Consider the following 12,475-nt stretch of genomic DNA (forward strand, 5'->3'; position numbering starts at 1 on the left):
ACACTGGACGTGAAGAGCATGCGCCTTCCACCATTTGCACGCCCCCTGCAAGTGCTGGAAGGAGCACCCGCAGTCCAGTTCCTGATAGTCAGATTGAAGATGTCAGTGTTGAAGTACACCAGGATGAGGAGGATATGGGTGTTGCTGGCGCTGGGGAGGAAATTGACCAGGAGGATTCTGATGGTGAGGTGGTTTGTTTAAGTCAGGCACCCGGGGAGACACCTGTTGTCCGTGGGAGGAATATGGCCGTTGACATGCCAGGTGAAAATACCAAAAAAATCAGCTCTTCGGTGTGGAGGTATTTCACCAGAAATGCGGACAACAGGTGTCAAGCCGTGTGTTCCCTTTGTCAAGCTGTAATAAGTAGGGGTAAGGACGTTAACCACCTCGGAACATCCTCCCTTATACGTCACCTGCAGCGCATTCATAATAAGTCAGTGACAAGTTCAAAAACTTTGGGTGACAGCGGAAGCAGTCCACTGACCAGTAAATCCCTTCCTCTTGTAACCAAGCTCACGCAAACCACCCCACCAACTCCCTCAGTGTCAATTTCCTCCTTCCCCAGGAATGCCAATAGTCCTGCAGGCCATGTCACTGGCAAGTCTGACGAGTCCTCTCCTGCCTGGGATTCCTCCGATGCATCCTTGCGTGTAACGCCTACTGCTGCTGGCGCTGCTGTTGTTGCCGCTGGGAGTCGATGGTCATCCCAGAGGGGAAGTCGTAAGCCCACTTGTACTACTTCCAGTAAGCAATTGACTGTTCAACAGTCCTTTGCGAGGAAGATGAAATATCACAGCAGTCATCCTACTGCAAAGCGGATAACTGAGTCCTTGACAACTATGTTGGTGTTAGACGTGCGTCCGGTATCCGCCGTTAGTTCACAGGGAACTAGACAATTTATTGAGGCAGTGTGCCCCCGTTACCAAATACCATCTAGGTTCCACTTCTCTAGGCAGGCGATACCGAGAATGTACACGGACGTCAGAAAAAGACTCACCAGTCTCCTAAAAAATGCAGTTGTACCCAATGTCCACTTAACCACGGACATGTGGACAAGTGGAGCAGGGCAGGGTCAGGACTATATGACTGTGACAGCCCACTGGGTAGATGTATGGACTCCCGCCGCAAGAACAGCAGCGGCGGCACCAGTAGCAGCATCTCGCAAACGCCAACTCTTTCCTAGGCAGGCTACGCTTTGTATCACCGCTTTCCAGAATACGCACACAGCTGAAAACCTCTTACGGCAACTGAGGAAGATCATCGCGGAATGGCTTACCCCAATTGGACTCTCCTGTGGATTTGTGGCATCGGACAACGCCAGCAATATTGTGTGTGCATTAAATATGGGCAAATTCCAGCACGTCCCATGTTTTGCACATACCTTGAATTTGGTGGTGCAGAATTTTTTTAAAAACGACAGGGGCGTGCAAGAGATGCTGTCGGTGGCCAGAAAAATTGCGGGACACTTTCGGCATACAGGCACCACGTACAGAAGACTGGAGCACCACCAAAAACTACTGAACCTGCCCTGCCATCATCTGAAGCAAGAAGTGGTAACGAGGTGGAATTCAACCCTCTATATGCTTCAGAGGTTGGAGGAGCAGCAAAAGGCCATTCAAGCCTATACAATTGAGCACGATATAGGAGATGGAATGCACCTGTCTCAAGTGCAGTGGAGAATGATTTCAACGTTGTGCAAGGTTCTGATGCCCTTTGAACTTGCCACACGTGAAGTCAGTTCAGACACTGCCAGCCTGAGTCAGGTCATTCCCCTCATCAGGCTTTTGCAGAAGAAGCTGGAGGCATTGAAGAAGGAGCTAAAAGGGAGCGATTCCGCTAGGCATGTGGGACTTGTGGATGCAGCCCTTAATTCGCTTAACAAGGATTCACGGGTGGTCAATCTGTTGAAATCAGAGCACTACATTTTGGCCACCGTGCTCGATCCTAGATTTAAAGCCTACCTTGGATCTCTCTTTCCAGCAGACACAGGTCTGCTGGGGTTGAAAGACCTGCTGGTGACAAAATTGTCAAGTCAAGCGGAACGCGACCTGTCAACATCTCCTCCTTCACATTCTCCCGCAACTGGGGGTGCGAGGAAAAGGCTCAGAATTCCGAGCCCACCCGCTGGCGGTGATGCAGGGCAGTCTGGAGCGACTGCTGATGCTGACATCTGGTCCGGACTGAAGGACCTGACAACGATTACGGACATGTCGTCTACTGTCACTGCATATGATTCTCTCAACATTGATAGAATGGTGGAGGATTATATGAGTGACCGCATCCAAGTAGGCACGTCACACAGTCCGTACTTATACTGGCAGGAAAAAGAGGCAATTTGGAGGCCCTTGCACAAACTGGCTTTATTCTACCTAAGTTGCCCTCCCACAAGTGTGTACTCCGAAAGAGTGTTTAGTGCCGCCGCTCACCTTGTCAGCAATCGGCGTACGAGGTTACATCCAGAAAATGTGGAGAAGATGATGTTCATTAAAATGAATTATAATCAATTCCTCCGCGGAGACATTGACCAGCAGCAATTGCCTCCACAAAGTACACAGGGAGCTGAGATGGTGGATTCCAGTGGGGACGAATTGATAATCTGTGAGGAGGGGGATGTACACGGTGATATATCGGAGGGTGAAGATGAGGTGGACATCTTGCCTCTGTAGAGCCAGTTTGTGCAAGGAGGGATTAATTGCTTCTTTTTTGGGGGGGGTCCAAACCAACCCGTCATATCAGTCACAGTCGTGTGGCAGACCCTGTCACTGAAATGATGGGTTGGTTAAAGTGTGCATGTCCTGTTTTGTTTATACAACATAAGGGTGGGTGGGAGGGCCCAAGGATAATTCCATCTTGCACCTTTTTTTTCTTTTCTTTTTCTTTGCATCATGTGCTGATTGGGGAGGGTTTTTTGGAAGGGACATCCTGCGTGACACTGCAGTGCCACTCCTAAATGGGCCCGGTGTTTGTGTCGGCCACTAGGGTTGCTAATCTTACTCACACAGTCAGCTACCTCATTGCGCCTCTTTTTTTCTTTGCGTCATGTGCTGTTTGGGGAGGGTTTTTTGGAAGGGACATCCTGCGTGACACTGCAGTGCCACTCCTAGATGGGCCCGGTGTTTGTGTCGGCCACTAGGGTCGCTAATCTTACTCACACAGCTACCTCATTGCGCCTCTTTTTTTCTTTGCGTCATGTGCTGTTTGGGGAGGGTTTTTTGGAAGGGACATCCTGCGTGACACTGCAGTGCCACTCCTAGATGGGCCCGGTGTTTGTGTCGGCCACTAGGGTCGCTAATCTTACTCACACAGCTACCTCATTGCGCCTCTTTTTTTCTTTGCGTCATGTGCTGTTTGGGGAGGGTTTTTTGGAAGGGACATCCTGCGTGACACTGCAGTGCCACTCCTAGATGGGCCCGGTGTTTGTGTCGGCCACTAGGGTCGCTAATCTTACTCACACAGTCAGCTACCTCATTGCACCTCTTTTTTTCTTTGCGTCATGTGCTGTTTGGGGAGGGTTTTTTGGAAGGGCCATCCTGCGTGACACTGCAGTGCCACTCCTAGATGGGCCCGGTGTTTGTGTCGGCCACTAGGGTCGCTAATCTTACTCACACAGTCAGCTACCTCATTGCGCCTCTTTTTTTCTTTGCGTCATGTGCTGTTTGGGGAGGGTTTTTTGGAAGGGCCATCCTGCGTGACACTGCAGTGCCACTCCTAGATGGGCCCGGTGTTTGTGTCGGCCACTAGGGTCGCTAATCTTACTCACACAGCTACCTCATTGCGCCTCTTTTTTTCTTTGCGTCATGTGCTGTTTGGGGAGGGTTTTTTGGAAGGGACATCCTGCGTGACACTGCAGTGCCACTCCTAGATGGGCCCGGTGTTTGTGTCGGCCACTAGGGTCGCTTATCTTACTCACACAGCGACCTCGGTGCAAATTTTAGGACTAAAAATAATATTGTGAGGTGTGAGGTATTCAGAATAGACTGAAAATGAGTGTAAATTATGGTTTTTGAGGTTAATAATACTTTGGGATCAAAATGACCCCCAAATTCTATGATTTAAGCTGTTTTTTAGTGTTTTTGGAAAAAAACACCCGAATCCAAAACACACCCGAATCCGACAAAAATAATTCGGTGAGGTTTTGCCAAAACGCGTTCGAACCCAAAACACGGCCGCGGAACCGAACCCAAAACCAAAACACAAAACCCGAAAAATTTCAGGCGCTCATCTCTAATTAAAAGTCCATATCTGGATCCTCACAGGATGGAATGCATATGTTGGTGGCAGCTTGTCACTTAACGCGTTTCCCTAGGCACGGTCACCTAGCTTCATCAGAAGCATAACTCAGACTGAAAATGGGATCTATTTAAACCCCTTTAAACACCTAATGCCCATCAGGTGTGATGTAACTAATCATTTCAATCATCCACAAAATGTCATAAAATTCACTCCTTATTATAATAAATATAAGAATTAGGAAGTTCGGGAGGCAAACCCACATAAAATTCTAAAGAAACAGCTTTGTTTGCTATATGGAAATGAAAATCATTTAAGCAACAAGTAAGGTCAGAGTTCAGGATAGTCATGTGACCCATCAGCACACAGAGGCCTGGACATCTATATTTATGATTAACCTCTAAATATATCCTCAGTGTTTTACTTACAAGGGGACAGGGCACCTCCGTAGCATTAGTTGTGTCCATGACCTTTAAAACGGTCATTCTTGTAATAAGCGATCGCGCCCGCCAGCGGGATCCCGTAGGACACAGCACGTCCCCGGGGGTCACGTGGACGGGAGCAGGAGGGCTAAGCCAATGAGAGGAAGATGGTGGAGTCCGTAGTTACTAGGCAACCAGTGCCGAGAAATTGTGACGTGTATTGCTGTCATGTGACCGGACGCACGAATGACCGTGTGTTTCCCCGAAGTCACGTGATCGGAACTAATGGATGGGGTATAGAACCAGAGTTTATGGTTGCTAGGTAATAATACAAAACACCCCATGATATATACTAACATCACAAGTCCGGGGCACAGATGGCCAATATTAATTTGTATAGAAAAGGAAATATTTTTGGGCCGCCAGTGCAGACTAAAGTAGTGCCACATCTGGATGTTCATAATTAAGACCAGGGGGGGTAAGAGATTCAAACCAATGGGGGATTCATAAAGTTGTATAGTATTATACTAAGTGACCTGAAGTACACTCAATATAGACACCGGCAGTCATTTCTATTGTATATGGTGTCCATAAACGGACGGAGCCCATGGGGAGGTCGTCCCCACATCCCTATTGGGTGTCCACACAGCCCCGGATTGACTCCCGCATTGCAGGAGATGCCATGTCATCTGGAATTAATCCAGATGACCACTCACCTGTGACGAGCTGACAGGGATGATCCGCTGTCCCGTCACATGTGTGTGTGGAACCCTCCGAGGCCATGTAAGGATACACATAGGTGACACAGACGTGTCACCTGTACCAACGGGACGCGGGTGCAAACCACACCACCGGCCCCAGTCCGTGATCAACAATTACTTAATACACATCGTACTGGACTGTAAAAATCCCATATGAAATATATAAAAACAATATAAGCAGATACAAAGGAGTGGACATTTAAACAATTCCACAGCAACTTTTTCATATGAGAAATACATTGATATATATCCATTATTTGTTCAGTGAACTGTTCTTTGGTCGAAAACATTCTTAATGATACACTAAATTCTTAGAAATATACAGTGTTTACAATAACAGGTATAAATCACACATTGAAATCCTATATATAAAAATAGATATGAGGAAAAAAGGAGGTAGGGAGGAGCGAGAATGAAGAGTAAGGGGGAAAGAATTAATTAACCCCCCATCCAGGCTGGTACTAGAGAGATTAGAGGACTACATTTAGTACCATAGTTTCATTCAGACCAGTCGGGTGGACAGAATTGAATTGAAGCATCCAATAGATTTCTCTTTTGCATAAGGTTGAAAATCTGTCCCCACCCCTAACAGTAGGAGCCACTTGTTCCAATGCTACAATAGATAAGCACCTAGGGTCTCCCTGATGAATAGAGTGAAAGTGACGTGAGACACTGTGTTTTAGATATCCCTTGACAATATTTCTTTTATGTTCCATGAATCTCGTTCTTAGTTTCCTAGTGGTACGGCCGACATAGTATAGTCGGCAACTACACTGAAGAAGATATATGATGTAAGAAGAATCACAGTTGATAAATGATTTAATTGTATATATATCTTTTTTCATTGGTAGTTCAATACATGAGGTTTTCCTCGGCATATGGGAGCACATTTGGCATTTGTTCTTGCCACAATGGAAGAAACCCAATGGTTTTTTCGTCAACCATTCTGATCCTTGCTCTATCCTAGTAATATTACCATCGTCCATTTTCTTCAAGAGACTCGGGGCCAGGAGGGTTTTTAGTGACTTATTCTTTCTATACACTATTTGTGGGACTGTGGGGAGTATCTCCCCCAAAACTCTATCATGTTTTAGAATTTTGAAATTTCTATTTACTATGTTTCGAATCTGTCCGGCACAACTATTGTATCTACATATGAAAGAGGAACTCTTATCTTCATTATTTTTATATCTGTCTTTCTTAGGATGGTGTTCTAGAAGTATATTCCTATCTAAAGCAGAGACCTCCATGAGAGCTTTCTGTAAAATATTTTCTGGGTACCCACATTCTCTAAAAGAGATTAATAGGTTAGTCGCCTGTTCAGAAAAGGTGACACAGTTAGAACAATTCCGCCTGAGGCGAATGAGTTGTCCCTTAGGAATGTTTTGCTTCCAAGGTCTAAAGTGTGAACTTGTGAAGTGTAAGTAAGCATTGGTGTTTGTTTCCTTATTATATGTAGACGTAATTATTTGGTTATTAATGATCTCTAGACTGACATCTAAAAAATTAATTTTTGTGGTGTGAAAAGTGGAGGTGAAAGTTAAATTGTACTCATTGGAAGACAGTGATTGAATAAACTGTGTAGCAGAGTGAAGGTCCCCCTCCCAAATAATAAATAGATCATCTATATATCGGCCATAGAGGACCAGATTTGACGCCCAGCTGCTCCCCCACACATGGGTCTGCTCAAACTCCCCCATGTAGAGGTTGGCATAGCTGGGTGCGAACCTGGTCCCCATGGCCGTGCCCATCACCTGTAAATAGAAAACACCGAGAAATAAGAAGTAATTGTGTGATAGAATGAAGAAGATGGAAGCAATTAGGAAAGATTTCTGCTCCTCACTGAGGTCATCATCCATGTCTAATCTCCTTTTAATAACATCACAGCCTAAAACGTGTGGGATCTGTGTATATAGAGCAGATACATCTGGGGGGTCATTCCGAGTTGTTCGCTCACAAGCTGCTTGTAGCAGCTTTGCACACGCTAAGCCGCCGCCTACTGGGAGTGAATCTTAGCTTATCAAAATTGCGAACGAAAGATTCGCAATATTGCGAAAAGACTTCTCTGTGCAGTTTCTGAGTAGCTCGAGACTTACTCTGCCAGTGCGATCAGTTCAGTGCTTGTCGTTCCTGGTTTGACGTCACAAACACACCCAGCGTTCGCCCAGACACTCCTCCGTTTCTCCAGCCACTCCTGCGTTTTTCCCAGAAACGGTAGCGTTTTTTCACACACACCCATAAAACGGCCAGTTTCCGCCCAGAAACACCCACTTCCTGTCAATCACATTACGATCACCAGAACGAAGAAAAAACCTCGTAATGCCGTGAGTAAAATACCTAACTGCATAGCAAATTTACTTGGCGCAGTCGCACTGCGGACATTGCGCATGCGCATTAGCGACTAATCGCTCCGTTGCGATAAAAAAATAACGACCGATCAACTCGGAATGACCCCCCTAAAGTAAGGAAGGCATATGTATCCTTCCAAGTAATATTTTTTAATAAATTGAGAAAGTGTGTTGTATCTTTAATATGAGACCTCAGTGAGGACACTCTGGATTGGAGAAAAGAATCTACATAAAATGAAAGATTAGAAGTCAAAGAATCGATGCCAGAAATAATAGGGCGCCCGGGAGGTGCAGTGATGGACTTGTGAATTTTGGGAAGGTGGTAAAAAACTGGAATGTGAGGGTGAAGAGAAAAAAGAAAATGAAATGTGTCTCTAGTTAAGGTCCCAGAATGCAATGCTCCTTCCAATAGATTTTTTAGCTCTAGTTGGAATTTTTTTGTTGGATCCCCCTCAAGTACACAGTAATGTTCTAGGTTATTTAATTGTCTAAGGGATTCGGATACATAGTCCGTGCGGTTAAAGATAACTAACCCCCCTCCCTTATCTGCTTCTTTTATTATAATCATTGGGTCATCTATCAATAATTTAAGTGCTTCTTTTTCTTTACCACTTAGATTGGATGGTTGTTTTTTGTTATAATATTTATGGCACATAGTTTTGAAATCTTCCAAGGTGATACGATAAAAAGTTTTAATGGAACTGCTTTTAGCGCTAATTGGAAAGAATTCAGATTTTTTCTTAAATTTATCTGTATTTTTTTATATCAAATATTTTGATCTCACTGTTCTTAGAATCATGTGGCTCTGTGTTACTTTCCTGCCATAGGCTTTCCAGAGTATTAAGTAAAATGGTGTCAGTATTATCCAAGATTATTGGAATAGATGTGTCCTGAATTTCTTTCAACTGCTTATTAGCGAAATAGCGTTTGCTGCAAAGTGTACGTACAAACTTGTTTAAGTCTACATACAAATCAAAAATATTGGGCCCACTAGTAGGGGTGAATTTAAGTCTCTTTTCTAAAAGCGTTATTTCTGATTCGCTAAGTAGTTTAGAGGATATGTTAAACACTTTTCTGGATTTTCTAAGAGTATTTACATTTGTAGCCCTTCCTTTAAATTTTTGGATATGGTTATGTCTTAATCGTCCTCCTCTAGTACCTCTGCGCTTGGATTTCTTACCCTTTTGTTTCGGAATTCTGCTCTCTGTCTTTTCGGTGGTGACTCCCACCTGTTGTGTCTGTGTTCCCTGTCTAAAAAATGATCCTCCCTAGTGTTCCTTCTGCCTCTATATGAATCTGTAATAGATGGTTCCAATGTATCTGAAAAATGGCCGGAGATATCTCTATACTCTTTTTTCCTGGCTCCCATTTGTTTTGGTGATTTGCCTGAAGTATCTAAATGTTTCAATTAGAGATGAGCGCCTGAAATTTTTCGGGTTTTGTGTTTTGGTTTTGGGTTCGGTTCCGCGGCCGTGTTTTGGGTTCGAACGCGTTTTGGCAAAACCTCACCGAATTATTTTTGTCGGATTCGGGTGTGTTTTGGATTCGGGTGTTTTTTTTCCAAAAACACTAAAAAACAGCTTAAATCATAGAATTTGGGGGTCATTTTGATCCCAAAGTATTATTAACCTCAAAAACCATAATTTACACTCATTTTCAGTCTATTCTGAATACCTCACACCTCACAATATTATTTTTAGTCCTAAAATTTGCACCGAGGTTGCTGTGTGAGTAAGATAAGCGACCCTAGTGGCCGACACAAACACCGGGCCCATCTAGGAGTGGCACTGCAGTGTCACGCAGGATGTCCCTTCCAAAAAACCCTCCCCAAACAGCACATGACGCAAAGAAAAAAAGAGGCGCAATGAGGTAGCTGTGTGAGTAAGATTAGCGACCCTAGTGGCCGACACAAACACCGGGCCCATCTAGGAGTGGCACTGCAGTGTCACGCAGGATGGCCCTTCCAAAAAACCCTCCCCAAACAGCACATGACGCAAAGAAAAAAAGAGGCGCAATGAGGTAGCTGACTGTGTGAGTAAGATTAGCGACCCTAGTGGCCGACACAAACACCGGGCACATCTAGGAGTGGCACTGCAGTGTCACGCAGGATGTCCCTTCCAAAAAACCCTCCCCAAACAGCACATGACGCAAAGAAAAAAAGAGGCGCAATGAGGTAGCTGTGTGAGTAAGATTAGCGACCCTAGTGGCCGACACAAACACCGGGCACATCTAGGAGTGGCACTGCAGTGTCACGCAGGATGTCCCTTCCAAAAAACCCTCCCCAAACAGCACATGACGCAAAGAAAAAAAGAGGCGCAATGAGGTAGCTGTGTGAGTAAGATTAGCGACCCTAGTGGCCGACACAAACACCGGGCCCATCTAGGAGTGGCACTGCAGTGTCACGCAGGATGTCCCTTCCAAAAAACCCTCCCCAATCAGCACATGATGCAAAGAAAAAGAAAAGAAAAAAGAGGTGCAAGATGGAATTATCCTTGGGCCCTCCCACCCACCCTTATGTTGTATAAACAAAACAGGACATGCACACTTTAACCAACCCATCATTTCAGTGACAGGGTCTGCCACACGACTGTGACTGATATGACGGGTTGGTTTGGACCCCCCCAAAAAAAGAAGCAATTAATCTCTCCTTGCACAAACTGGCTCTACAGAGGCAAGATGTCCACCTCATCTTCACCCTCCGATATATCACCGTGTACATCCCCCTCCTCACAGATTATCAATTCGTCCCCACTGGAATCCACCATCTCAGCTCCCTGTGTACTTTGTGGAGGCAATTGCTGCTGGTCAATGTCTCCGCGGAGGAATTGATTATAATTCATTTTAATGAACATCATCTTCTCCACATTTTCTGGATGTAACCTCGTACGCCGATTGCTGACAAGGTGAGCGGCGGCACTAAACACTCTTTCGGAGTACACACTTGTGGGAGGGCAACTTAGGTAGAATAAAGCCAGTTTGTGCAAGGGCCTCCAAATTGCCTCTTTTTCCTGCCAGTATAAGTACGGACTGTGTGACGTGCCTACTTGGATGCGGTCACTCATATAATCCTCCACCATTCTATCAATGTTGAGAGAATCATATGCAGTGACAGTAGACGACATGTCCGTAATCGTTGTCAGGTCCTTCAGTCCGGACCAGATGTCAGCATCAGCAGTCGCTCCAGACTGCCCTGCATCACCGCCAGCGGGTGGGCTCGGAATTCTGAGCCTTTTCCTCGCACCCCCAGTTGCGGGAGAATGTGAAGGAGGAGATGTTGACAGGTCGCGTTCCGCTTGACTTGACAATTTTGTCACCAGCAGGTCTTTCAACCCCAGCAGACCTGTGTCTGCCGGAAAGAGAGATCCAAGGTAGGCTTTAAATCTAGGATCGAGCACGGTGGCCAAAATGTAGTGCTCTGATTTCAACAGATTGACCACCCGTGAATCCTTGTTAAGCGAATTAAGGGCTGCATCCACAAGTCCCACATGCCTAGCGGAATCGCTCCGTGTTAGCTCCTTCTTCAATGCCTCCAGCTTCTTCTGCAAAAGCCTGATGAGGGGAATGACCTGACTCAGGCTGGCAGTGTCTGAACTGACTTCACGTGTGGCAAGTTCAAAGGGCATCAGAACCTTGCACAACGTTGAAATCATTCTCCACTGCACTTGAGACAGGTGCATTCCATCTCCTATATCGTGCTCAATTGTATAGGCTTGAATGGCCTTTTGCTGCTCCTCCAACCTCTGAAGCATATAGAGGGTTGAATTCCACCTCGTTACCACTTCTTGCTTCAGATGATGGCAGGGCAGGTTCAGTAGTTTTTGGTGGTGCTCCAGTCTTCTGTACGTGGTGCCTGTACGCCGAAAGTGTCCCGCAATTTTTCTGGCCACCGACAGCATCTCTTGCACGCCCCTGTCGTTTTTTAAAAAATTCTGCACCACCAAATTCAAGGTATGTGCAAAACATGGGACGTGCTGGAATTTGCCCATATTTAATGCACACACAATATTGCTGGCGTTGTCCGATGCCACAAATCCACAGGAGAGTCCAATTGGGGTAAGCCATTCCGCGATGATCTTCCTCAGTTGCCGTAAGAGGTTTTCAGCTGTGTGCGTATTCTGGAAAGCGGTGATACAAAGCGTAGCCTGCCTAGGAAAGAGTTGGCGTTTGCGAGATGCTGCTACTGGTGCCGCCGCTGCTGTTCTTGCGGCGGGAGTCAATACATCTACCCAGTGGGCTGTCACAGTCATATAGTCCTGACCCTGCCCTGCTCCACTTGTCCACATGTCCGTGGTTAAGTGGACATTGGGTACAACTGCATTTTTTAGGACACTGGTGAGTCTTTTTCTGACATCCGTGTACATTCTCGGTATCGCCTGCCTAGAGAAGTGGAACCTAGATGGTATTTGGTAACGGGGGCACACTGCCTCAATAAATTGTCTAGTTCCCTGTGAACTAACGGCGGATACCGGACGCACGTCTAACACCAACATAGTTGTCAAGGACTCAGTTATCCGCTTTGCAGTAGGATGACTGCTGTGATATTTCATCTTCCTCGCAAAGGACTGTTGAACAGTCAATTGCTTACTGGAAGTAGTACAAGTGGGCTTACGACTTCCCCTCTGGGATGACCATCGACTCCCAGCGGCAACAACAGCAGCGCCAGCAGCAGTAGGCGTTACACGCAAGGATGCATCGGAGGAATCCCAGGCAGGAG

Source organism: Pseudophryne corroboree, chromosome 7 (genome assembly GCF_028390025.1).
Source record: "Pseudophryne corroboree isolate aPseCor3 chromosome 7, aPseCor3.hap2, whole genome shotgun sequence".
Lineage (NCBI taxonomy): Eukaryota > Metazoa > Chordata > Amphibia > Anura > Myobatrachidae > Pseudophryne > Pseudophryne corroboree.